Consider the following 26,718-nt stretch of genomic DNA (forward strand, 5'->3'; position numbering starts at 1 on the left):
GCTACCTATTCCAGACCAGCCGGAATTAGGTATCACGAATTAAGAAGAAAATATGAGATTGCTATACCAGAGACACTAGCAATTTCTACTAGAGAAATACCGCCATGGCTCTTGCCAGCGGTAAATACAAGTTTGGATCTCTCTCAAGGAGAAATAAAAAAGAAACCAGCAGTGATCATCCAGCAGGAATTTTTAGCAACCGTCAGTAGTTACGAAGAACATATTAGAATTTACACTGACGGTTCTAAAACCGAACATGGTGTTGGATGCTCGATATATGTAAATGAAGAAGCCCACTCTTGGAGACTGCCAGATGTGGCCAGTGTCTACACGGCAGAACTCACTGCAATTCAGCAAGCTCTTCGCTACACTGAACACTATTGCGAAGAGAGAGTGCTAATATGTTCCGACTCATTAAGTGCACTCGTCGCAATTCGGAACAAGAACATTAAGGATGTCCTAATTGCAAACATCCTGTCCATTTTATACGTTCTAAAACAACGAGGACAGCGATGCGTATTTGTATGGACTCCAGGGCATGCTGGTATTACAGGTAATGAAATCGCAGACGAAGCTGCCAGAAAGGCAACAGTCTGCGATGATTTGGATGCATTTCCTGTAAGAGTGGCAGATGTTAAAAACCGTCTAACAAACATAGTAAGAAACAAGTGGAACGCTGAATGGAGGAGTTTAAATACAAAATTAAACTCAGTTAAAACTTCTCCTTATAAATGGAAAAGCGACTTTAAGTTGACTCGCCGTGAACAAGTAGCGGTGACCAGACTTAGAATCGGTCACACGCGATTAACAAATTTATATTTGTTAACCGGCGAAGTGAGACCAATGTGCGGTGTTTGTAATAAAACACTGACAATCAAGCATCTAATAGAAGAGTGTACCATATATGAGGACCTCAGAAAGAGGTTCCGTCTTACAAATAATATTAGTGCTGATCTGGATATTGGAAATGAAGAAAATATAGTTGCTTTTTTACACGCCAGTGGACTTCTTAAAAGTCTATAAAATGGAAGTTTAAAGCTGTGGTAAAAGATACTCTAAGCGGTAGTTTTATATATACATATAGAAGAAAGAAAGAAAGATATGGTATTTATAAGATTAATTATAATTTTAAGTTCATGGTCTTTTGAGAACCTTATCTCAAATTTTAATATTGGGGCCCTTTACACCCCGTAAGTGTTTTGTGATTGTCCTTGTCTTTCATGTTTTACTGTTTATTGTGAAGTTTGTGTTTTTAAATAAAATGTAAAGGCCCTTTACACCCTTACATATGACGATCCTGATGGAGATAATAATTTCTTTTAAAGAATGTGACGAGGGCTAATGACCTTAGCAGTCGATGCCCGTAAAAATTCAGTTAAAAAAAAAAAATAATAATAATAATTTATAAATCAATAAATTAAAACCAGTTATCGATGAAAAATCTAGTAAGACTTTCTGGAACGTACATTCTTATTTTTATTATTACTGTTCTTTGAAATTATTAATTTATTTCTTAATTAATTGTCATTTCTTAATTTTTTTAATCATAATTTATAGTTTTATGTCCCTTTTCAGCATTTGTACCAATTAAAAAATTATACATTTTTCTTATTTTAAATTTTAAACATTTTTAATAATCTGCAGGTGGCTTAAATAAGTTTTTATGGTCTTAATAATTCTATATTGGGTTCTACATACGCTAAGTTAATATAGTTTCTTTATATCGTATTTTGGAGGTTTTATGAGACATTTATTTATTCTTTCAATAATTAAACCGTTAGTTTTTTCGCTATTTTAGGAGTCTTACACTTGATTTGCAAAATTGACATTTATATTATGCATTTTAGTAAAGCTTACATTAATACGTTTGAACCAACTTGATTGCTTAGACCGTTATTGCGTAATTTAATTTAAAACACATTTTTAATTACGGTGATCGTGCTTAGGAATATAAAGAAAATTTTATTTACTTATATTTTATGTTTTTTAGTCAATTATACGGAGGCAGGTTGAACCAATCGCGTCACACATACAATGACAGTGGCTGTTATTACGTATCGCTGCCACTCACCATTCTTCATGCAGATAATGATAATGATAGTAATAATAATAATAATAATCCTTACTTTTCATAGAATTTATTTTTTCAAACAAATACAAGTAAAGTAATTGTGGTTACGAAAAATAAATAGTCTAAAAATTGAGTTACGTCATATACCAGGTGCTCTTAAGAAGGATTTTCTAATAGATAAACATTTTCTGACAGATTAGTCAAAGAATTTAGTTAAGAAGTATTTTGTAACAGATAATCAATAAGGATAAACAAATGTAGACAGCCCATTACATCCTTTCTAGTTAAGCTTATCAAAATAGAAAAAAATACAAGAGATCAAGAAAAAACACCATTCTGCAAATTCCCCCGGCAAAATAAAGTCGCGAATCATTTTTTTTAAACGTTTACATCAAAACGATTTTATTTCATTTCCATAAAATATACAAGGTTCTATATAAAACGAATCAATAAAAATAAAAAGCAAACTTATAAATTAACGTTAAACTAATAATAAATAATTGGTTGAATTAAAGAAATTTGTCAATGAAAAATATAGGAGTTTGACATTAAAAAAATCTTCAATACTTAACTAAAGTAAATAACTCTTAACGTTACAAGAGATATAAGTTGAAAAACTTCATAAGATTATTCCCACGTTTTATTATTTGAATGATTCAAAAAAATATTTCTGCTACAGTTTACATTTGTTGATATCAATTTTTTTATTTTTATTAAAACTTTTTTGAAAAAAAAAACTGACAACTGTGGGTTGTTTCTGATGCACGACTTACACACAAAACTTAATTAATTTTTTTTTTGTCTTCAGTCATTTGACTGGTTTGATGCAGCTCTCCAAGATTCCCTATCTAGTGCTAGTCGTTTCATTTCAGTATACCCTCTACATCCTACATCCCTAACAATTTGTTTTACATATTCCAAACGTGGCCTATCTACACAATTTTTTTCCTTCTACCTGTCCTTCCAATATTAAAGCGACTATTCCAGGATGCCTTAGTATGTGGCCTATAAGTCTGTCTCTTATTTTAACTATATTTTTCCAAATGCTACTTTCTTCATCTATTTCCCATAATACCTCTTCATTTGTTACTTTATCCACCCATCTGATTTTTAACATTCTCCTATAGCACCACATTTCAAAAGCTTCTAATCTTTTCTTCTCAGATACTCCGATTGTCCAAGTTTCACTTCCATATAAAGCGACACTCCAAACATACACTTTCAAAAATCTTTTCCTGACATTTAAATTAATTTTTGATGTAAACAAATTATATTTCTTACTGAAGGCTCGTTTAGCTTGTGCTATTCGGCATTTTATATCGCGCCTGCTTCGTCCATCTTTAGTAATTCTACTTCCCAAATAACAAAATTCTTCTACCTCCATAATCTTTTCTCCTCCTATTTTCACATTCAGTGGTCCATCTTTGTTATTTCTACTACATTTCATTACTTTTGTTTTGTTCTTGTTTATTTTCATGCGATAGTTCTTGCGTAGGACTTCATCTATGCCGTTCATTGTTTCTTCTAAATCCTTTTTACTCTCGGCTAGAATTACTATATCATCAGCAAATCGTAGCATCTTTATCTTTTCACCTTGTACTGTTACTCCGAATCTAAATTGTTCTTTAACATCATTAACTGCTAGTTCCATGTAAAGATTAAAAAGTAACGGAGATAGGGAACATCCTTGTCGGACTCCCTTTCTTATTACGGCTTCTTTCTATGTTCTTCTTTCTTATGTTTACTGTTGCTGTTTGGTTCCTGTACATGTTACCAATTGTTCTTCTAACTCTGTATTTGAACCCTAATTTTTTTAAAATGCTGAACATTTTATTCCAGTCTACGTTATCGAATGCCTTTTCTAGGTCTATAAACGCCAACTATGTTGGTTTGTTTTTCTTTAATCTTCCTTCTACTATTAATCTGAAGCCTAAAATGGCTTCCCTTGTCCCTATACTTTTCCTGAAACCAAATTGGTCTTCTCCTAACACTTCCTCCACTCTCCTCTCAATTCTTCTGTATAGAATTCTAGTTAAGATTTTTGATGCATGTCTAGTTAAACTAATTGTTCTGTATTCGTCACATTTATCTGCCCCTGCTTTCTTTGGTATCATTACTATAACACTTTTTTTGAAGTCTGACGGAAATTCCCCTTTTTCATAAATATTACACACCAGTTTGTATAATCTATCAATCGCTTCCTCACCTGCACTGCGCAGTAATTCTACAGGTATTCTGTATATTCCAGGAGCCTTTCTGCCATTTAAATCTTTTAATGCTCTCTTAAATTCAGATCTCAGTATTGTTTCTCCCATTTCATCCTCCTCAACTTCCTCTTCTTCCTCTATAACACCATTTTCTAATTCATTTCCTCTGTATAAGTCTTCAATATATTCCACCCATCTATCGACTTTACCTTTCGTATTATATATTGGTGTACCATTTTTGTTTAACACATTATTAGATCTTAATTTATGTACCCCAAAATTTTCCTTAACTTTCCTTGCTCCGTCTATTTTACCAATGTTCATTTCTCTTTCCACTTCTGAACACTTTTCTTTAATCCACTCTTGTTTCGCCAGTTTGCACTTCCTGTTTATAGCATTTCTTAATTGCCAAAATTTCTTAATTTAAAATATTTATCATTTTATTTAAATACAATATATTTTCGTCTATTTAATTCAATGATTCTAGGTAAAGCGCGCGCGCACACCGTATTAATTCACGATGGTGGGGCGGTACTAGCGGCGACGGTCGGCATTAACTAAACTGATGTAATTCACAACTTATATACAACAAATTTCGCTTGTACGGTCGGCAGACAGTTGTAGCCGCGAGGCTTAACGCAATAGGCACCGAATCAACCGGGTGATCGAGTTCGAACCCCAACCAGACTGAGTTACTTTTTTACACTTTAAAATTATTCATTTTTTAAATTCTTCAGCTCACCTGTGAAGTCACAATATAGATCACATTTTAACAGTTTAGATCACATTTTAAGGTGGGGATGCGATTTTGCAAATAATTTTTTTGGCCATTATTGTTATTTTTTAATTGTTAACAAATGGGCCTACGAAAAATATGACAATTGGGCGAAATCTCGAGATACTGAGGGTCACCTTGCTCTACAGCCTCACCCCCTTGATCTTTTAAGTTGAAGATTAATAACATCAATGCCCAATTTACATAAGTAATCTGACCAAGTTTGGTCAAAATCGGTCTAGTAGTTCTAGATATATAAGGTGATTTAGAGGTCGATACTCAACACACACACGTACATACAAACATTAACATCCGGAAAATTCCATCCTGTTTTTTGGGTTTCTTAGGTGTCAAAACGTCAAGATTCGGGGAAACCGCATATGCCCAAATTGGACGGATTACAACACTTTCCCTTCTAGAACTGTATCTAGCACTATAGCAGAGTGCTATCTACACGGAAACGTAAAAACAGGATTGGGTAATTAGACAAACAATATTTTTTTTAACTTATAATTTAAGAACTTTTAGAATTTTTATTCTCCTAATTTATAAAAAAATGAGAAGTAGTTACTTTGCGGTTTGGATTATTTTAATTGTTTATAAAAATTATAAATGCGATATACTTCAAATAAAGCGTTAATTTTTCTATCAAGGTTCAGAAAAATAGAGCAACAGTCCGTTGAGGATTACACAACGCAGCAAGAGAAACACTAACCCAACGGGTTGGTCTAGTGGTGAACTCGTCATCGCAAATCAACTGATTTCTAAGTCGAGAGTTTTAAGGTTCAAATCCTAGTAAAGGCAACTTTTATACGGATTTTTATACTAGATTGTGGATACCGTTATTCTTTGGTGGTTGGATTTCAATTAATCACACATTTCAGGAACGGTCGACCTGAGATTGTACAAGACTACACTTCATTTACATTCAGACATATCATACTAGGACTACGACTTTACGAATCTCAGTAATATCTGGATCGCTTTAGGAATTAAAATTCTTGAAACTGAATTACAATACTGTGAAAGTATTGTAATTATATATAATATATTAATTACACATTTAATATATTTTCCTCTAGACTACCGAAATTAAATAACACTGGATGCAATTTTATTGCAAAATATTGGCCTTAATATACTATCTAACGAATATACAACGTAAAAATTGTAAAAAAAGAATCATAATAAAACCAGAAAGAGTAAGAATAAAAGCGACACCTTACATTCAGAAGAAAAGAGTTTAAACAGATCAGTCCAATAATTTTTATTATTCTAATACTGAATTAAAAATAGTACAACATAATAATACATTTAAAAAAAAAACCTAGTCACGTTTAATTAACACTAATCATGACTTGTTAATAATGCAGTTGTAAAATATAAACAATTAATTTAAATTTTAAATTATGAAGTACGCATAATTCATGAACAAGAAAAACTTATAATGTATACAAAAGTCTGATGAAATAATACTTTTTTTAAAAACGAAACAATTACGTACTTAAAAAAAATCAGTCACATTGAAAATTGAAGGCTACATAAATCAGTGCATTTAAAATAATACTTGTAAATAAGTACATAAATATAAATGTAATTCAGTTAAAACAGTAAACAACAAATTTGAATAAGAGTAACTGATAATGTCTATGAATATTCATTACTTCCACCTGATATAAACTTGATATTATATCCGTACAATAAGTTTTCATGGTACCTTATTTTTATATATAAGACGGTAAATAATATTTATTCATTTTAAGCTAGATTTTGATCTCTATGAAACATACAAGTTTGAAATCTATGAGTAAAATTAATAAAAATAAACAGAAGTTAAATTAAATTTCAGAATTATATACTGTTCTAAGGTAACTAAAAAATATCCTTTACATAAAAAAAAAATAATTTTTATGATGATTTTAAAATTAAGTTGAAAGTTGATTTAATGTGAAGATGCAAACTTCAACGAAAAGTTTTACATATATTGTTACTTTTACATAAATATATTGTAAACATACTTTTGCACATTTCAATTAATTATTAACACAGGCATACTCCGAATAAAGTGAAACATACAAAGGTTTTTTACTGTGTTATCTCTTCGTACATGTAAACTCCAATTTCAATATGATTATAAAACTATGATTCATGAAAGAAAAAACTTGTCTTTGAAAAATAATATTTTATAAACCCTTTCATTGAAAAACTGATCTTTTATTTAAAAGTAAACCTTGTTATTTTATGTTTTATTCTTAAAATTAAAACACTGTCAACTACGGAAAATTGCATATAATACTCAATTTATTCCTGTAGTGTTAATTTTATTGCTCCATACCTCATTAAAAGATATTATTGAAACGTTAGTATTAAAATATATTTAAGAATAGTGCTTTATCTGTTGTGTTAAGTATTTAAACAAATTTTTCATTGTTAGGTTTATATATATTAAATTCAATTACGAGTTGTAAGATAAGTAGAGATTTTTTGCACTGAATCTAGTATATTAACAGAGCTGTAAGGAAACATTCATAGTTTCATAATTTTAACGGGTTATGATGAATAGAAAAAAATCTATTACAACTACTACAACTTCGAATATTTGCTAGAAAAAATAACAGTCGCTTCACTCTAGCATAGATCGTAGTGTACAGACCTTGCAACTACATGTCTGTACAGCTGTTTTGCTGTGGGCAATAGTGCGGCTTAGCATCATTTGGACAATACTTATTGTTTAAAATGAAGGGTATCTCTTCTGAAGATCTGAAGAATTTTAAGAACTTAAAAGTAACCAGTAAGAAATGAATAATAGAAAGAAAGAAATAAGAAGCACATACTAAGAATCGATTTGACGTCAGATAATCTGTATTTTTCTCAATCGAGCTACAGAAGCCAATACGTATTAATTGCTATTTATTTTATATTAATGGTTAGATTCAGCTATTATCTCTGAACTTAGAGAATTTTATTCCACCTTGAAAATTTGCCAATATAACAATGTTAGCGTAATTTACGCAGTAAAAAGAAAAAAAAAACATTGAATCGTAAAACTTTAACATTGATAATACGGGTTATTATTAATTATTAAATAAACATTTAATAATAATAATAAAAAAAAATTTTCCTTATTAAAATATTAACTTAAAATCGTGTTTTACTGACAGCATACTTCAGTAATGCATCAAATTTTATTATTTTTTTACGTTTGAAAAATATAGAAGACAATTGATTTTACCTCTTATTTTACATGATTTTCAAGATTCTTTCAAATAGTTATAATTATTCCAATTACAAAGTGCTTTCATTGATGTTATATTAATTAATTTTACTTTGTGCATTGTTATTTTTTAATTTGTCTTCAAATAAAAAACAAATTAGTTTTAGACATTATTTTAATTTAATTTATTATCATAAAAGTGTTTCTATCAATAATTTTACAAAACCTACAACTGATAGGAAGTAATAAGTACTCATAATCAAGAGATAGATAGATAGATAGATAGAGAGAGAGAGAGAGAGAGAGTGAGCGAGTGAGAGAGAGAGAGAGAGTGAGAGAGTGAGAGAGAGAGACAGAGAGCCAATTAATTATTTTATGCTTTTCAGAAATTTATGCATAGTCGATTGAAAGCATTAAGTTATTGCCCTGTATCAACCAAATTATATAAATACAAATAAAATTTAAAATTTATGAGGTATATTTATATATTTTCAAGATGGACTTTGGTATTTAAAGGTATTACGTTTATTATTTCACAATGCTTAAAGTGTTTTTGTAATAAATGACACTCTATGAATATTTTTAATAATACGCAAATCAATATTTTGCTTCAGTCGTTGATCGTTTCGTTCCTGTGGCAAATAAGAAATAAGACTATTCCACCTTATGTCCAACTTAAAAGTGTAGATAGCTATAAAAACTAAGCTGTTAATAATGGAGTATGCACAAAAAATTCTTTCGATTGTACACGATAAAATATTTTTTTATAAATATTATAGGAATCTTAGTGCGTTATTGTAACTTCATCTTTACCAGCTGAAAGAATTTTTATATTTTATTTGTTGGAACGAGGGATGATACAAGTAAATATACAATATGTTTGTTGAATTAAGTAAATATTTAGCAAGTTAATGAAGATAAACAATAAAAATTAACAAATAAAGGAACCCTTGTGTCGTGGAAAGGAGCCAGCCCTTATGTCAGGGTGACAGGGCTCGCTTCACTCGCCCAGCCGTCAAGCCAAGCGGCTCCACTTCCTGAAACCTCGACGGGTTCGTATCCTCATGTTTGGGAGAATATTAAGTATTTTACAAATATTGTTTATCGTAAAAATTTTTCTGCAGAGGTTAATAATTTTTAATAAATCTATATATTTAAATTAAAAAAAAGGTAAATTAAATGAGATGAAGTCGGACTCTAACCGATGTGCCTCCCTCTTTTAACATCCAAATATTTCATTAATTAAAATTTTATTTGGCTATAACTTTGGAACCGATGAAACTAAGAACCACTTATGATAAATCGTTGAAAAGCTCTCAACAAGGGCTTATTACTGCAGTTAAGAAAATGCCCAAAATCAATTTTTTTTTATTTTGGGCTTTTTTGGACAGTCGATTGTAATCAAAAGGGGAGGTGCACAACTAGATGTTACAACAGTCCTAAATCTAAAATTTCAACATCCTACGGCTAATCGTTTTTGAGTTAGGCAAGATACATACGTACGTAAAGACGTCACGCCGAAACTAGTCAAATTGGATTCAATGGGATTGCCAAAAAACGAATATTTTCGTTGAAATCTGAAAACCGAAATTTTTCGCGATCACAATACTTCCTTTTCTTCGAACGAGGAAGTAAAAATGTGAGCACATACAAAAAAACAAACAAACATACCGTGGTTTTTTTGTTTAGAAGAGAAGATTCATTTCATTAGAAATTAAATTTTTTTTACTGTTATTAAATTTAAATTTTTCCATTCATACGTATACAAAAACTTTTCTTGTAAATTTATATTAAATGAAAACCACGATAGGTATTTTTAATAACACTCATTTTGATATGATTTTAGAAAAATTAGGTAGTTAAAACCGACGTGAAAACTTTAATAAACTCACGATTTTTAATTATTAAAACAGAAAAAGTAATAATAAAGTGAAATAATAATTTATTTTTTCATAAACTTGAATAAACTTTATTATGAACAAAAGACAATAACAGGTCGAGTTATCACTGCTAGAGCACTTCTTTTTTTATACGACACAACTAAACGAAAAAAAAACAACTAAATAAAATTTTTAAATTATACTTGTAGCCTCATATCATTGCTAATGAATCTGAAACTAATTAACTCTCTCATAAAAATATTATAGAATCGAAAGATCTTTTGATTTTCAATCAATTTTCTGTTAAAGTTTGTTGTTCTTAATCTAATTTCATTACTAAATTTTCTTTAAAAAAATTAATAAAAAGTAAAGAAAATATCATCGTCTTACTATTTTTATAACGTTTTAACATAAGTACAATTAATTTAATTACTTAATCGTAATTACTTTATGGATGAATGGGGTATTTCAATTACATTGGTTTTGAGTTTGGCCAAACTGTTGAACATTTAATTAAGAACTGCCCGCAGCGAGCATAAAAGAGAGATCCACAAGACGTATTGTGCTACCCCGCCGGGAGTTGAGTGGCTGAAAAAAATGATGTTAATTTAGAGCTAAACTGAAATTTATAATTATACCTGTTTTAATATAATATATTTTGCTATCGTAGTTTGAAAGTTTACTTTAATATTTTGGACACAGCAGATCTATTTAACAAAGATAAATAAGTAAATAATAACTTTTTTTAGCAGTGTAAAACGCGCAAACACCTATAAAAATACGTCCTATAATATATGCTTGTACTTAAAAATTATTCTTGTTCCATTGTCCAATTTATAATAAATTGGGTATTATTTTCTTTAAATTTTTTTCAGTCTTTTTAAAGATAAATTTCAATAACGAAATAAAATTTACCACAGTTCAACAAAAACTCTGATCGGCAAGTAAAATAATACTATTCTAAATTTTTCCCGATGTTATGGAACAATAAATTAAATTTCAAAATTATTGAAAATTATACAACACTTATTTTATCACATTACCCATTTCATATTATATTTTATCACAAATGAACATCATTGATTACAAACCAATTTTGGAATGAAATTATGACCCGTAGGTCTCTTCTTTTTTGACACAGTTAGATATCTACAATTCCCTCGGAATAATGAATAGATGCGTTGAATATCTGTAATTGATTTGAAGGCGACAAAGCAGAACAGCAATTCACTGTTCTATATTTCGCTTTATTCTGACTGGCACCCTGTAACAGCTACCGATGGATGATAAAAAATGAATTTTTTGCAGCTTGTGAAAAAATCCCATGCTTGAACGGGACTCGAACCTAGAACTTCCGGATGAAAGGCAGAGACGCTACATCTCCGCCATAAAGATTTTTTGTCTTGTTTGTATTAAGCCATTTTATTAACTTCTACTACGTTAGAATTTTCCAATACATTTTTTTATAAAAATAAAATGTAATATAGTTATACATATAGTTTGCATCATCACGTCTTTAATAGATAAAATATATAGTCCTTACGTAGCTGTAACATATTTTTAACCTCGTTTGCTTGTTCTCTGTCAATGTGAAAAAGGAATTCGTACACTAAAAAAGTTCCGAAAGTTTTCTGTGGAAGGTTAAAATATTGAATTAAAAAAAAAATTAAAACCAAACTTTTTCTGTTAGTCACAAAATCATTAATCAGAATTATACAGTCATTCAGAATTACAGAATTAATCAGAATAAGATTACAGAATAATCAGTCACATTAATCTCAGAATTATACTCAGAATTAAATTCTGTACAAGTTCGTTTAAAACTTTTAGGTGTTTAATCTTCATTTAACAAAGTTGTTTTACGCCAAACATAAAATAGTGAGTTTTTCAACTCTAATCTTTTGTCTTTTACACCAACTTCTAAAAAGTACTAAAAATACTGTTCTGGAACCTATTTTATTCAATTTTTCATTAGATTTCATATAAAATCCCTAAATTTACATCTAAATTTGGGTTCGAAGAATTATAGTCTGGCTATAAGGCCAGACTATAATTCTGAATAATTCAGAATATATATATATATATATATATATATATATATATATATATATATATATATATATATATATATATATATAAATATATATCAATCAATCATATATCATATATATATATATATATATATGATTCATGAAATATATATATATATATATTTATCATTTCATGTAACAAAAAGCGATGAAAATTAATTAACAAATTTGATGAGGATAATAGTAAAAAAAAAATAAAAAACAGATTTTATTAAATAAAAGAAAAGTAATTCAGAAGAAAGAGCGAGTAAAATAGTAAAAAAAAATCAGTTTGAATAAATAAGGAAAATAAATACTCAAACTAAAATTAATTAAAAAATTTCATGGGTAAATAAATAATGTGATAGAAAAAAAAAATAATAATATAAAAAAAAAAATTATGTCTGGCAATGAAAATATCTTTTTACTTCCTTGTAGGAAGTAAAGCAAGTATTGTGATGGTGAAAAATTTCAGTTTTCAGATTTCAATGGAAATATCCATTTTGACCATCCCTGAATCATTTTGACTAGTTTCGCCGAGACGTCTGTACATACGTACGTATCGTATGTATCTCAAAAATGATTAGCCATAGGATATCGAAATTTTGGATTTAGGACTGTTGTAACATCTAGATCTGCACCTCTCCTTTTGATTGCAATCAACTGAACGAAAAGTATCCAAAAAAGCCCAAAATTAAAAAAAATTCGGATTTTGGACTTTTTCTTAACTGCGGTAATAAGCCCTCGTTGTGAGCTTTTTAACGATATATACAATAAGTGGTACTTATTTTCATTGGTTCCAGAGTTATAACAAAATAAAATTTTAATTAATGAAATATTTGGATCTTAAAAGGAGAAGGCACATCGGTTCGAATCCTACTTCATCTCCTTTTTTATAACTTCTTTTTTAATTTCAATATATTGATTTATTAATTAATATTAACCTCCGATTGTAAAAAAAAAAATACAATAAATAATAATTCAATAATAACAATAAAAAAAAGTATGACAAAATATCAAATGTTATTAATGAAATATAATTTTATGTACTTTTCATTTTTTTTAAATGTTAATATGTAATTTAATAGGCGTACAAGGTAGTTATGTGGTGTCCACAGGATATTTTTTCTATTTTCATTGAAAATCTTAAATATATTTATTGAAAAAAAAAACGGAATAGACTATTTTATTATATTATCATTAAAAAAAAAAAAATATTATAGGTATAAAAAAGAGATATTATTAAGTAATTATTTTAAAAAACCTTATTGAAGGTAAAATACATAAAAAAGATTAAGTGCAGACTTAGGTTATCGGTTTTATACAGGAAAAGATCACGAAAGTTACATTAAATTAAAATAATATATTGATGACAAAAAAAATTAATTTAAATATGAGTATAAACAGTAAACTGTTAACTATTTATAAACTGTTAATACAGTTAACACTTATAACTTATAAGCTATACGCTTATAAGTTATAATCTATTTATTTGTAAACTGTTTACTGTCATTATTTTAATTTTATTCAGATTACCTAGTCTATACAATCTACTACAGTATTAAACAGCACTGACGGCGGATCACTGGTAAATACTAATCTTAAAAATAATAAAAATTGTTTTTTTTTCATTATTTTCTTATACTTCTCTTACTTCGTTTTCTGTGTGAATGTTAAGCAGCTTCTGTTATTAACATTTAGTGGAGTGATTTTTACTTTTCTGTACTCTATTGTATTGCTAGCGATCAGAAAATTACCAAACTTATTTTTTATTTTTTGGAGTTCTACCGAAATAAAAAAGTTAAAAAACATTATACCTATTTCTTTATGTTGTAGGCCTCTATTAAATGATGTGTTAGAATGAAAACAGTTTCAAACGTTTGTACTAATAAAACAGGATCTGTACCAAATAAACAGGATATTTGTATATTTGTTTCCAACCTATCAATTTGGGGCTTTTCAGTAAAATCTTTTCTAAATGAGACGCTATCACAATGGAAATAGTTTATTAAAAGATTTAAAAATAGTTTATTAAGTGAGAAATGTTCTTATCATATTAGAAAGCTATTAAAACCGAAATGATTCGGTTTTATGAAACTATTTTACAAAAAAAAAAAATATATTTTACCTCTTTTTAGAAAGAGTTCATTATCACAGAATTTATCTTTTGCTAATTTTATAGGTAGTTTAAAAAATCTTTATAGAGTTTGTTTGTAACATTTCATTAGTCTTCAGGTGCCTGTTGGAGTTTTCTTGATTCAGGACTTTTTTATCTTTAATAAGAAAATAATTAAAATTGTTATTAATAATAATTTTCAACTGTATCTCTCAGAAAACGTTTTTAAGCTCTATGAAAATACCGGAAAAGTTAGAAACTTTAGTTTATAAAGATATACATATTTATAATTTCTGTTAAGAAATTCCTATAAAGAACTTATTAAATTTAAGACGGAATTCTCACGCTATTTTCTTCAAATATTTTAATTGATATCTAATCAAATAAAAATTTCTAAATATATATTCTTTTAAGAGGACCGTAATTATCGCCCTTTAAGCTAGTGCAAGCGGCTCAATAATAGACCTTAAATAATGGGATGAAATATAAGTAACCAGTTTATTAAACAAAGCCCCTTATTATATAATTAAAATTACAGTGTAATTTTTACAAAAGCCTATCGTAGTTAAAGAACACTATAAGTATTCGAAAACTTGTTTAACATATTTACTTTGATTCACCATTAAATGTGTCGATAATATGTGTAGGTAAATGAGCATTTGTATGTGTATTCTATAGGAATAAATAAATGGTTATTTAGTCGATAAATCTGTTAATTACAGATGGGTGTATTTGGGTATTATTTAAAATAACTGAGTTGTAAAAACTTCAAGTAAATCGAGTGAAATCAATTTTACGTCTATTGTTCCAACATCAAAACAAAACATAAAATTATATATATATATATATATATATATATATATATATAAGGTAATTACACACACACACACACATATATATATATAATTGCTACGTATAAATTATTAGTAGTTTAATGTGAATATTAAGGCTGTATTTTTATTATTTTATATAACAGTTTTAGTATTGTCTCGCTTTAATCTTTGACCTTGATGTCTTAAGCTTGTATTATATTTTTTATCTATTTATTACAGTCTACAGTATTCCACAGTCCACTACAGTGTACCACTGACGTAGTATATAAGATTATTTTACTTCAACCAATAATATATCATCGTTAATTTTAAGAGTATTAAAGAAATTGATTATAAGCAAAATTATAATAAAAAATTGTTTGATTTTCTTATCTTTGTTTTGAAACAAATTTCGTACTTTTTGATTTTCAAAAATGTATGTCACGGGTTGTTTTTGCCAAACGAATTTTGTAAAAATATATGACATCCTATAAAAAGTTCATTAGCAAAAGCTTATTCAATGATAAAATAAATAACACCATATAGCAAAATGTTCTAATACTGGTGTATAGCAATCGAACAGGTAATTTGGAAAATTGATTTTTATTATTAATGATTCAAATATAACAGTTTGTATTCTTTAGTCATATGTTAAAAAAGATTTTAATAACACAATTAATGATACTTTTTTATCAGTCTGTCATGAACCATAACCTGTCTTTGTAGGCGAACTGACCTCAGACACAAGACACTCCCGAAAAACCAAATCATATCCGTTCTCAAAATTGTAACGAAACTACCTCGGCAAAATAAAAAATGAAGCTTTTTCCTGTTCTCTTCTTTGCCGAAGCGATTACGGTGATGCAAGTTAGAGCCACCAATATATAGGTGAAAATCCAATTGCTTTGTTAAAAAATATTGGCTCTAAACGAACAATATCATTCTAACAGAAATTTTTTACCTTGTATTAAATAGTGTGTTACGTAGATTAAAAACAGATAATATTACAAGAATTTTAAAAAATGTTTAAAAGCTTGCTTTATACTTTTTAGTCATACTTTAATCAAATTATTATGATACATTGCAGTTAGTATGAATTTCAAAACATAACATAACATCACATATATATATATACATATCACATCATCAACATCACACACACACACACATATATATATAAATATATATATGAATGATGAAATGTTGTTGTTGTCAAATTCGAAACCACGAAAACTCCAGTACCAAGTTTTTGTCATTTTTTTAATGTCAAGTAGCTATCGGATTTGTCATCTGCGACCTCTAAAACCCTGCATAGACGTTTTACAGGTTTTTCACTTTTTTACACCAGCACCATCAATTTATCCCCGTACGAGGGCTGTTTGCAAATGGTAGAATATTGTAATGCCATCCACCTTAGTAACTGTGCAAAATTTCATCAATAGGCAATGTCAGGAAGTATGTTAAATTAAGGATACAAGATTTGAGGACAAACGTGAAAAAAATTATGAGTTAAAGAAAAGCAAGTAAAAATAGAAAAGAAATAAATAAACTTATCATTTTCTATCATAGAAAGAAGTATTATTAACATTATATGAACTCGTTCACAGAAACCAAAATATCTATATGTTGTAAAAAGCTGAAAAAAATAATTATAACTTTCTCAATGTTAGTATAGAGCGTAAAAATTAAACATTCGCTGGATAAAAGTTATATCAACTTTTTATCTTTTTACCCTTTTAATTTCTTAAATTAAGAAAGTATTATAAATAAATATTGCAGATCTACTAGTAAACAAAAAGCAATCAAAAAATTATAAAAATTTCATTATTTTTCTAGTCGTGTGTTCAGTGAGTGAGAGATACTCTTTCTTAAGTATTATAAAATTTAGTTAAAATATTCTATGTGACAGTATTTTAATAGGTTGAAGTATACATTTTTCTTATAAAAAAAGTACGAAGTAACACAAATTTAAAATAAAACATTACGTTTTACGGATGTATTTTTTTTAAATTTGCATCTGTTGGGATACTTTTTTAAACACTAAAAAATCCTCAAAGGAATGATATTCATATTAAATTTAAAAAAATAAATAAATAAATAAAATATTTATAAGGATGTGAAATTGGGTTTTGTCAAAAACAGGACTAATTAAATTCATTTTTCATTATATTTTTTTAGATTCACATCTTAAAGAAGTAAATAAAATTGTACGAAATTTGCCAGAAAATTGATTAGGGAATAAAATTATTTCCGTTTCAATTTTGAGTGTAAATTTGAAGCAAGCTAGTAAGCTGGATCTTTATTTTCAAGAAAGACATTATGCATGTAGTGGAGAACAAGAACTGTATTTTACTGTGCTGACTGTATATATATACATTTTACTTACGTAATAATACGTATTATTATAATTCACACAATGATTTTTTGAAATGAATAAATTAGTCTTTATTCACCTTTTTAAAACATGTAAAAGCTAATTAATATGTTGTTAAAAATAAATATGTACTGACAAAAATAAATATTATCAGCTAAACGAAACAATAGCAAGGTTATTATTATTTAATTACAGCAATTTGAGATACTCTAGAAGATATGGAGATTAAAAAAGAACAATAAACAACGTGTTTTTTAAACAAAGGTATGTTTAGTTTATGTATAAAATTATCAGTATATTTTAGAACTAGACGTTTATTTAAGTAATTGAAAATTTGAAAGAAGAATGGTAGAATTTTTCATTTACGAGTGAATTTTCTACATTATTTATTTTTTTATTTGTAATCTGTTTATTATTATTTTATTTATTATTGTTAATTTTGTTCAGAACTTCACACAATACATTTAAATATTGTTATTTTACAGTATATCTATTTTTCACATAAAAAGACTCACGCAAGCGTACTTCTTAAACAGCAATATTAATACTTCAATTAATATGTACACGACCTTCGTAAATTGCTAACCACTGGTTCTGTTTTCTTTGTAGAACGTTTTTACATTTTATTCTTCAGTTAACAGGTAATAAAGGCCTATAATACAATGTAAAATTTACACCGTTATAAACCGTTTAGTAATTGTTGAAAACAACAATTAATAAATAAACGTACATTTAATAACGTACAATTAATAAACGTAGACAGAATGTCTACGTTTATTAATTGCGTCGTATATTGTTGTATTGTGTCGTATCTACGTTTATTATTTGTATCGTAATAACTAGAAATTCTGCCTTCGTTTATAAATTGTTTTCGGTAACTAATAAAATAGAAATGAATATTAAGAGAATGAAAAAACATTTCATAAAAAAACGTTATAAAATAATGTAGATTTTAAGTGGTTACACTAAAATGTAACTTTAAAGTTTAATTAACTTTATTATGTTACAATTTAACTTTTATGTTTAATCTACTCGTACATAAAAATTACGTTTTAAGTCGTTCAAGAATTGATTTACACCTTGAACTGCATAATCGGGCAGTCGTAGAATTATCAGCTCAAAAGCTAATTAAACCTTTAATTACTAGTTGATTGATCATTTTAGAATGGAACGAAGAAATACTAATCATAATTGACTATTTTTTATTAAAGGGATAATATTTTCAATTTTTTTTTCCCATTTGAAAATAATAAAACCATTTTTGTTTCATATACTACATGTGAAAGTACGATACTTGTTAGATAATTGTTAAAATACTTATTACACGTTGTGTAATTATTAGTTTACAAAATTTTATCAAATTCATCGAATTTTAAATAAATATTCAAATTCAGGGAATTTCAGGTAGTGTTAACAGCGCTTTCCGAGATCATTCTACAAGAAAAGTAATGCAAAACGTTCGTTTAAACATGGGTCCGGAAACGTTTCGTTAGAGAGTTACGGCTAGCGAAAAATTTCGCTCTGATTCCTGGGCAAAGTGTGAAATAAAACCATACCAAAATTCTAGGAACCCAAATTAAGGGTACACTGATGATTTCTTGTCGTTTTTGAAAAATTGAATAAAACAGGTTTCAGAGCCATATCTCCACTAGTTTTAATAATTTCCTACGTAACATAGAAGTTGTCTAAAAACATGTTATTTTTGCAACAAAAAAGTTTTTCTTTATTTTCGCTTGTAGAATGAGCTCAGAAAGCGCTGGTAACATTATGTGAATCACTCTGTAAATCCGTCAATTAACTACACTGTAAATCTCAGGAATGGTCGGCCTGACTCAGTACAAGATTACACCTCATTTACATGTCATAAAAATCATCCTCATCTCGTTGGGCCGTGGTGGAGAAGTTGCTTAATGTTCAGTAACTGAACAGATTGCAATGTACACATGAGGAATAAAAATAATAATAATGGCATAAAAATATCTTTGCATTTGTGGCATTGCAAGCACCACTTAAATAAAAAATAAAAATAACTACATAAAATTCACCATTATGGATTTGATATCTGTATTTTTAAGTAAGAATTGTATAACGCTTGGAAAAGATAAAATCTCAGAATCGCTCGGCATCTTTTTAAGTCGTCGGCGTGTTTCAAACACCTGTCTTATGGAGATTGGTAATGTAAGATGATGATATTAAGTATGTTTAAACATTAGATGAAAAAAAAAACTACTCACCGGCACACTCAAAATAAATAAGTATTAATTTTTTTAAATTCTAGCTCTCTAGTAGAATTAGTCTTACAATTTTGTTCGAGTAATGTTCAAGGTTATTAATTTCTTTGAAGGGGAAAGGATGTAGAATTATTTAAATGCAATCGAATAATTTATTTCATAGAAAGAAGTAATACAAGTATTCTGTTTTTAACATTAAAAAGCTTAAAATTTTGATCACACTTATGTATCAACCGATATATATATATATATATATATATATATAGTAATCTTATAGTTTTATGGAAGGAACTAACTTTTAACTGTCTACTACGTGTATATATATATATATATATATCAATACAGAATATCTGCTTAATTTACTTCACTCTTTTGCAGTTTTGCGCAGCAGGAAGAAGACCAACTTTTCGTTAATTTTATCTGATTTTAATATTTTATTTTAATTTGGTTTAGTATTACTAACAATAGATAAGGCAGATAAAGAAGCGTCAACGTTCCAACTTGCAGCATCACAACGAACCGCACCTCTACTTGCCCCTCTCAAATGTTTTCAACCTTTAATTGAGCGTAACTCAAGAAAAACTCAACTAATATTCAGAAAATTTTCACATTCACAACTTCAGATTTACTACTAGAGCATACCTATATTTTAATGAAACTGATCGAGTAGTTTTAGAGATTTTCAAGCCACAAAGCCTATATATATGTAAAGGAAACCCCAATTTAAGTGAATGCTATTTTCTTACTCCTCATACCTAAAAACGTAAAGAAAATTCATTTTTATCCCTCCCACTCGCTCCATGCGACCGAAAGTAATATTGTACTTTTCCTCCAAAAGTGGTAAAACAATCCGTTTGCAAAAGTTTCTAGAGAAACATTTAAAAAAAAAAAAGTTAAATTTTTTTAACAAGAAAATTTTTTTCACCTTAAATTTTTATACAAATTTTCTTGTAGTTTCATGTGAAAATGTTTAAATGTTTTAGATTACGCTATAACAATTCTATACTACGTAATGATGACGGTTAACAAAATATAAAATTTATGTAACTAATTCTTCATTAAAAAAAGTTTTATCGATATCAACTGATGTTAACCTATAAATGAGGTTTCTAAAAAGAAATTTCTAAAAAAAATTAAAGGATTTATCAAAATTATTTAATCGAGAGTAAGGCTTAAAGAACAAAATTGAAGAATAAAAAAAGGTTGAATTAATCTCTTTTTTTGAAGTTATATAAAAGCATTTGTTTAAAATATTTAAAAAAAATTGTGGAACAGTTATATTACTTATGGTGTTTAACAGCAATCATTATGTATAAGATAAAATTACAAACTTGTAACATTAGGTAAGGTTCACTGACCTACGTACGGATAAATGGCTTCAATCAGGGTAACTATTACCATTGATCTCTGGTAGTACTGCTAGTCAAGTGATAATTTATCTAATTTAGCTCAGCAATAAAATTATCCTTGAGAAAAGAACATAGTATTACATAGAAGGAATATTAATAATAATTATATTGACAGAACATGAAACTAGAATTTATAATAATAATAATATTTTATTATAAATTACGGGTTAATAAAATATAATAAATATCAACAATGAATTTTTTAATAATTCTTCTTAGTGGCTGATTACTAAATAATTCTTAATGTTATACAGAAAATGGTTACTGATGAAAAAAATGACAATCCTAATCGGGACTTGAACAGGGGACATTATATAAAGGTCGATCGTTATACTGATTGAGTTACTGTAAGTTACATTAATTACTATTATTAAATTAAGTATTCTGTTCAATCAACGGTAAAAAGTAATGTAATAGATTTGGTTATTTGAAAATATTTATTTCCTTTAATCTTTATCGTTTTCAAAAATAAATAATCAGTGAGAAAAACCGTATAAAATTCTAAAAAGCTTTTCCATATTATAAGATATAAAAAAACGTAAGTCTCGAATTTGTGTAAAAATAACTGAATAAAACACGATCTCAAAAATATTCGGTTACGATGTTTAATCTCACAAAAAAATGTAGGATTATGGGAAAAAAGTTTAAAATAAATTTTTGTTAAGATTTGGATATATTAATTGTATGTACGTTAATACACACACACACACACACACACACACACTTATAAATGTGTTTGCTACAAGTATAACAGTTATATAACATAATATTAAGTGCAACTAATTACCGTTATTAAAAATTATATATAGGAAAAAAAGCTGATAACAAGACTGTTATAATTTCCTGGCCTTAGTTATTCATTCTGACATAGTGAAAAAATAATAACGATACATGATTAAAAGTATTAAAAATATTTTTAAACTTAGATCGGCTTCCCCATCGCCAATATTGCCTCTTAAGAATTTTTTTCTCACTTGCATTACTAATGTGCCTAGGAAAAAATAAAAAAATGCAATAAATAAAAAGATATTCAATTTTTAGGGAGGGGAAAATTTTAAGGCAAAATTAAAAAAAAGGTACATAAGCTAGCAAGAGTTTAAGATGCTGAAGTTAATATAAAGTGGGGTTGTATTTGCAAAGTTTTGAGAAAATTGATCCCAAAAAAATCTTCCCTACCCCCTTGGAGATATTGAGACCAAACTTTTATCGACAAATTGCTCCATGTACACGCGTTTCCGTACAAAAGTTCATCAAAATCGGCTTATTCAGTCAATAGTTATTAAGCTTCAAACACGCTACATACTTACATACGTACTTGTGTAAGTGTATAACCCTACAACTTTTCTTTTGTTTTTTGGGGTACCTGGATCATGAAATTAAGAAGTACAAAACCCCACACCCCATTTTTTGATTGATTACCCCATTTTTTTACTTTCCTTCTTGCAGTATAGCTCATCAGCTATGATGTCAGGAAGGTAAAATTTACAACTAAATAACATAAACGGTAACCTAAAAAAAAGTTATGTTTGACAAAAATACTTTTTAACAGATAAATAAAATCAAAAAATAAGATTCATGAACTATTTTGTTTTTTTTTTAATTTTTATGGCAATCGTCCTTTATTAGGTTAATAATATAAACCATCCAAACTACGTTAAACAGAGTTATTATGCAAAGTGAGACTTATTACGAACAATTTCTTATTTATGTACTGTAGTTTTAATAACTACGAAAAACTACTGATAATTTTTTTTCTCTATGAACTTAATAAAAAATGTGTGATCCATTATTAATAATGGTAAATTACGTATGTCTTGTAGGCATGTAGTTTAAGAGTAAAATATTAACCGTAAAATAAATTCGGGTATACCGAATAATAAAGTGCAACTTAACCTAAAATTATTAAAAATAAATATGAGTTTATGTAGCTCACAAAAATTAAATACAAAATTTTTTCCACACTGTCTTAACAACACTACCATATTACTTAAGTGTTAAGTAATATTTAAACATAAGCTATGTAAGTTTATTAGCTATCTCAGTACTATAGTAAGGAGACGATTGATTAATTGACATTAGAATTTTAGTAATATGGGGGGAGAGGTACGAGATAAATCTGGCTCTAACAGAATGCCAGATCGTATTGTCGCACGAGTTGGGAAAGTTACCAAAACTTTTTTTGTTTTCAGGTTGTGTTAATCTGAGCGAATATACAAAAAAAAAAAAAATTAGTAGATATGCAATGTCAAAAGTAAAGCATAATATAAAAAATAAAATAGCAAAATCAGTATTACTGAGATCTTAAAATATAGTTTAGCAGATATAAATTAATGATATGATTTATCACACTTATTTGTATTATTGACTTTAACGTTAATCGGAAAGAAAATTGCAGTGTGTAAAAAAAACAACAAAACTTTCGATGACTGTGAATAAAATAAAATAATTTAAATGTAAAACAAATACAACAAAAATTGTAAAAATAAATAAATGCTTACCGGTAAATAAATTAAAACTGATTTAATATATCCATACTTAAAGAAAATAATATATACACATTCCAAAATCACAGATAATATCACCTCCACACGCATGAAAAATTGTTATCACTCACTATCACTATCGAAAAAAAAATAATAACGATATGAGGAACAATATTAGCAGTGGTATTAGATACCGGCAACATGTATCGCGCGCTTTGGCCTGCCGTATTCTACAACCCTACCACGACCGCGACCTACCGTGGCACTGCTTTGCCAAGCAAGACGCTACCTGGCGGCAGTGTACCCAACTTTACACACCTGTCCTATACCAACAATTCCCTCGTATCATCCTTTTACCTACCATATACTAGGAGATATGTGCGATCTTGTTGTTTCTTTTTCCACGAATGTTGTTATTGTTACCTCTGCACGCGTCTACATTGTCATGTATCATACTTTTAGATTTTTATATCTACAGACCTAATTATTACGCAGCTGTCGTACCGTTTAGCAATAGGTTTATTATCTGTTACGTAACGCACTTTGAACTTATATTGTTTTTAACCGATTCTATCTGTTTATTTTTTTAAATAAACATTTTTGTTTTTATAACTTAAAAGAAATATTGGTGTGGAATCGTGTAACTAAATTTATACTTTAATCTGAAAACTTGACTGCGCAAAAACACATTTTTTCAATATTACGAAATTAAAAAAGTTTTCTGATTATAAATAAAACTAAAATAATTGTAAACATGATCTGAAAACCTTAATCATTAATTTATATCTTTATACCTTGCTTCTAGTTCGTCATTATATGTAGGATTATTTTAAGTTCTATCGTTTAATCTTATGTAGTTATTTCATGATAAGCCGTTAGTGTATTATATTGAGGGAAAGAAACTAGCCATATTACATAAATCAAGTACTCACGTATCATTACCAACCACCTCTAATATAATAACGTCACTACTGAGAAAATTGTTCAGGATAATAATTTGTGCGTAGTTTTGCATTTAAATAAGTTACATACAAACCTACTTTTCAAAAACAGTGAACAAGTTATTCGCTGAACGAGTTTTTCAAAAACTCGTGGGAAACAAGGAAAAATAGTAGCAAATATAACCCAATTAATCATTTCATTTATACAAGTAAGAAACCTTACTAATTCAAAACATTAAATAAATTGAATTTAAAAATTGTTAAATTGTGGAATTTTCTATTCTTCTCTATATATTCTTTCAAAATACTTTTAATCTATGACTCAATTACCTGTTTCGTCTATTTAATTCCTTGTCTTCCTTTACTACTTTTACCATCGAAAACCAAATTCACTTTTTCCGGATGCGTTAATATATAATTCATCATCAAACTTCCTACAAGGATATTTTTACAAAATTCTGCCGCAAACTAATTTTTTCTACTGTTTCTTATTTCTTCTACTGCTCATTTCAACCAATCGAATAATATCATCCGAAAAACTTAACATAATTATTTTTTATTTGTAGATAAATATTAAAAAGCAAAGAAGATATCCATCTCTCACCTCTCATTTCATTTCAACTTGCCTTTCCTCAGATTCTATCCTTATTGTAATAACCTTTACAAATTTAATTACTAATAAGGTTAAACTAAGCAAAAAATAAGAAATAAACTATTAATCTAATTTAAATTATAAATAATAATAATTATTAAAATATTAAATACGCATTTAAACACTATATTTCGTAATGAAATTTAATGAAATAATCCAGTTCTATTCTTTTTTAAATATTATTAACTTGACGTAAATACTACACACGATAAAGACTTTAAATACTGCTTGACACTAATCAAAAAGAATAATAAAGAAAGATTTTATAAAGCAAAATTAATTGTAAATCTACTTTCGGCTATCCATTTTGTGTAGTTTCTTTTCGTTTTTAATTAAAAAAATTTAAATTATTAAAACTAAAATAATTTGAAATTACATGTAAATGTTTCAAAAAGTTTGATGTTTTAGAACTGATTATATCGCAGACTCAGGATTTTCCTAAAATAGAATTGTGTTACACATTTAATGACCCGTTAAACAATGCAATTTAAAATTACAACATAAGATGCAGAGTATACTTTGACAAACATAAAAATACCTCGTAAATAGTTCTCAGTAGATGTTTCTTATCTTATATTTATTTCAATATTAAAATTCAGAAATTAATACAAATTATTTATATTCAGGATTAAATACATTTAGATTGTTGAAAAAATATTGTTTTTAAACAACATGACAAATTATTTTCAGCTGAAGATATAAAAAAATAATTTTTATAATATGACAGGAAAATTTCAATATTGTAAATTAACTGATGAAGAAATAAAAAAGGAGAAAATTCGGAAAATAAAATTTAATTAAAAATAACAAAAAAACATGAAATTGAAAAAATCCTTTGAATGTTTACTACTCTGGTGGAATTCATCGTAATCTCCATAGTTTTTTAAACGAATAATAAAAGGGGTTACCCATCGTTTTTTAATCTAAATAAAATACTAAAATCCTACACTTTTCATCAATTTCAATCTCCTTTCAGATGGATAAAAATTAATTTTATTTTTTTAAATATGATCACACTTTTTATAATTTAAATATTATATTTGCTTTATTATAATCTTCAAATCTTGAGCTTTCAATCTCAAATACAATACTGAAAATTATTTCTATTAAAATAACTAAATGCGTAATTGTAGTCAAATATAATATGTGTCACGAAAGATTAAGATTGTCTTTGAAAAGTAATATCCTATAAAGCACTTAACGAAAAAAGTAGTTTTATACATTATTAAATTTTGTTTTATGTATTTATATGGAGAAAAGTAATTATGGAAAGCTATCTATAAAATGTCTTGTTTTCGTCTTCTTTCTCAGTAATGCTAATTTAACTCTAGATCCTAGAAAAAAAAATGCCTTTAAATCACTTAATAACAGAGTTTTATTGGTAGTTGAAAGATTTAAGGATTTTTTGACGAACGATTTCAATGTGGCAGCAACTTTAAAAAAAACACAATCGTTCCGATTTTCGGTAGACAGAAAATTATCTA

At 27.7% G+C, this 26,718-nt stretch overlaps 1 protein-coding gene across 4 annotated transcripts in view; it reads right to left on the bottom strand.

Annotated features, from left to right (window-relative positions):
* Positions 1 to 26,718, bottom strand: part of LOC142322053 (uncharacterized) — an 850,063-nt gene that overhangs the window by 611,322 nt on the left and 212,023 nt on the right. Inside the window, exon 1 of one of the 4 annotated variants that reach the window (XM_075360676.1) lies at positions 23,657 to 23,888. The exons of 2 other annotated variants lie outside the window; for them this stretch is intronic. The gene's annotated coding sequence lies outside the window, so the exon portion shown is untranslated. Of the gene's footprint in view, positions 1 to 23,656; positions 23,889 to 26,718 lie in introns of those variants that run through there. One more of the 4 variants, XM_075360678.1, reaches the window with a different exon arrangement.

This window comes from Lycorma delicatula, chromosome 3 (assembly GCF_047948215.1).
Source record: "Lycorma delicatula isolate Av1 chromosome 3, ASM4794821v1, whole genome shotgun sequence".
Taxonomy (NCBI): domain Eukaryota; kingdom Metazoa; phylum Arthropoda; class Insecta; order Hemiptera; family Fulgoridae; genus Lycorma; species Lycorma delicatula.